We start from the raw sequence: 3,758 nt of genomic DNA on the forward strand, positions 1-3,758 counted from the left end.
CAACTTATTTAAAGAAAATCATTTAAGAAATAGTTGAACATAATTTGCAAAATATAAAGTCAACTAAATGAATACTAAATACGTCAATAATAAAATATTTAATACTCTTTCTAGTAAAACAATAATAATTCAATATCTCAATGCACTACAAACTTGAAATTTTAGTCCGCAAAATCTTCTAAAATGTTCAACAAAATTTAAGAATGACAAACTTGGTACCAATAATTGTGATTGTGCAACAGTTCAACAAAATTTAAGAATGACAAATTCTAAAATGTTCATCAGTTTTATGGTTTAAACCAGAACCGCTTACACCCCTAATAATTGGGACTTCCATAAGTTGTATGCAACAGTTCATATCCTGAAATATTTAATTTTGTTATTATATTATCACATTAGTCAATAACCAAAATGATATATTTATACTTTGCATTAAGATGTTAGGGTAAAACACTAAGGTCGTAATCGTTTATACTTTTTTTATAAGCATTTTTTAAAATCACAATTGCAATTTTCAACTTTTGTAATGTGTGAGATTGTGCTTAGAAAGGTGAGAGATTTTTTATATTAATATTGAATTAATTGGAAAAAAAATTGTTTTTATATTTATTTTTTTGGATGGATTGATTATCCATTCAAATGGATATAACCATAAATATTCATTGGATATAATGGATGGATTTGAATTCATCTATTATCAACATCATCCATTGGATTATATCCATTAATTCTAATATATGAATTTAGATGGATTTAATTTGAATGAATTTTGGATTATGAATAATTTTGTCACCCCTAGTAATCAGTATGATTTATTAGGAAGTGTGTCTATAAACCGAGTTCACATCTTTATGGGTTGCATGTTCTTTTGAAGTTTTTGTTAAACACATGTTTAGATTTGTGTTAGGGTAGCATCTACAACATATCTCAGCATGAGAACCAGGAGATAGTCATTTATATTAAAATGAGATTATTGGTCAAATAAAGTAGGGTAGGATATGTCTGATTGGTAATTGATAAATATGAATGATTATAATATTTATACAGTATAAAATCTATATTGCAAAGATTTACATACATCTACTCCATCATTTACTAAAAGTTAATCATAATTAAATATCAATGGTGAATAATACAATTATAGTGTATAAAACTCATACACTATTAATATATATATCTTTTTCTCATATTTATATACTTTTAATGCAGTATATTATCAGTAATTATATTAATTTTTGAAAAGTCAATTATAATTAAATTAAATGATGATTAATATACTACTGGTGTATAATATATATTATTGGTGCATATAACTTTTTTTCAATCTGAATTTCAGTTGTAGTGGAATCTAATTGACAAAGATCTAATTCAATTAGCTTGGGAGGCGCCTAGAGTAAAATATTACATGTCAAGAATCGAGTGTCACATATTAATGATGACTACATATGATAAAATGAACATTATTTCTGCAAAAAATGCGAGATGGACATCCATATTTCTCCCATTAGCCTATTATGCCCAACTAGCCCATTTTTCTAGGGAACATTTCAAACGGGTTACGTGGATGGCCTGGGGGCGAGTTAGACTCCTCTCTATTAATGGAGAGATAAGTTAGGGAAAAATACACTAAAAATTTAATAGGTAATGACATTTATGACCTTTACTTTTCATTGAAATTGCAATTTTGGCCTTAAAAATACACTACAAAGTATAACTTACCTCTCCATTAATGGAGAGGAGTCTTACTCCATGAGGGCATAACATTATTTAGTCCAAGCTGTCCAAATGAACCAAACAGCCTAAGAATTAGGCATTTGTGTCTGCAGAATTGCAGTGTGTAGACCAAAATGCAATTCAGGCCAAAATGCTAAAATGAGAATTGTAGTGTACTTGAAACCAAACTATTAAATATTAGAGAATAAATAATTGGAAAGAACATGAAGAGAAGGAATGAAGAAGAGAAAGATTCTTGGGTTATAAACATTATTAATAATAAGAAGGAACATGAATAGAAGGAATGAAGAAGATACAAATAACTTTGAGTTGTTTCAAGCTTTGTTTTTATTTTTTAGTCCCTCCTCTTTGTTTGTATTTTTTTATTCTTTTGCAGATTCACATAACTGTGGCTTGTATAATAACTGTAGTTGTTTCAAGCTTTTAGTAGTGCCTTTCCTTTTACTTCTGTGAGATAATTTTATCTCCAACTTGATTTGGAACATCTCACCAAGTTAGTCTACATGTAACAGCTACTGCACCATGTTCTCTTATTCCCCGCCACTGGCCGCCTAAAAGCATATACTTGGGGGTGTATGGTAGAACGGTAGAACAATTTTAAAATGGACTCCCCATTGGAGTGAAGGATTTCAAAATGGACTAACAGTCTTGTGCTAAACAAAAGAATAATATTTACAACGACATTAGTCCTCTTTGCATATATAATGGTCTATAGTTGTCATATTTTTATTAAAATAAAATAAAACAATTGAAAATAAAAATGAGTCTCAGACAAGTGATAGAAAAGTAAAAGGATGGACACAAGTACAAAACACACTAACTCAAAAGGAAAGAAATCAAAAAAGTCCAACTAGTCAACTGTTATTTATTTCACATTTTTTTAGTGTCTTCGTCTTTGTATCAAACACATTTCTTCTCTCCCAATTCATAAAAAGAGAAGAAGCTTTGTGATCAGAAGCCATGGCGAAATCAAGTGCTGATGATATTGAACTTCGTCGAGCTTGCGTATCTGCAATTGATGATCCAACACAGAAGATCATCATTTCAATTCGCGTTTCTATGAGTCGCGGGATCTTCACAAAATCCTCCAAGCTTGGTCATCAAATGGCAAAGCCTAGGGTTCTCGCTCTCTTCAGTTACTATTTCTCATCTCTATCTTTTTACTTCAACTTCCAATTTAACTGTTATTTACAGTTGCTGCTGTGATTTTGATTTGTATTTTTTATTCTGAGATTTGATGAGTGTTTTGAGATTTGAATAGATGTTAAGTTTTTACTCATTTGGTGTGAATTCATTGGCTTGTTATAACAATACTTGGGGGCTTGATTGTGTAAAAGAACTTACCTAGCAAAGACAAGTTTGGTTTAGTGTTAGAAACTTCAGCATTGTGTAAAGAAGAGGACTTAGACTGTGGTTGGAGTTGGATATTTAATTATGAATGGAATGAAATAGAGCAGGACGAATATACTGTATTGTTGTTTGGATATTTTATGATGGAATATAAATATCAGACGGAATGGACTCCATTTCATGCTACTTAATACTGGAACTTAGTATAATGTTGTTCCGTTCCTTTGATTTATATCATTACAAAGATAACATTAGGGTTTTTTTGTGAGATGATTTTTGGAGGGAAAAGAAGGAAAATGAAAGGCTTGAAATGTATTGTGCAAATAGTTCATATTCAAGTGGACGCCTCCAAGGCATGTGGGGTTACATGAGCGTAAGTGGTTTTAATATAATGTATGTTTGGTCTTAATTAATTTTTATGGAAAATGACTATTTCCCTTTTCTCCCCAGAAGCTTTCAAGTAAGTTTTTATAAATTATTACAGTAGCTGAACAATAGAGGATCCTTAATGTATATAATAGTGCATTGGATTTTATGTTGCATGGGTATCGCTCATAAGTCATAAGGTAGTCATAAGTGGTTCTGACATATTGCATGTTTAGTTTTAATTAAATTTCGGGGGAAATGACCTCTATTTTTGTTACAACGAATAAAATAAATTTATATTGAATAAA

This window comes from Lupinus angustifolius, chromosome LG10 (genome assembly GCF_001865875.1).
Source record: "Lupinus angustifolius cultivar Tanjil chromosome LG10, LupAngTanjil_v1.0, whole genome shotgun sequence".
Classification (NCBI taxonomy): Eukaryota; Viridiplantae; Streptophyta; class Magnoliopsida; order Fabales; family Fabaceae; genus Lupinus; species Lupinus angustifolius.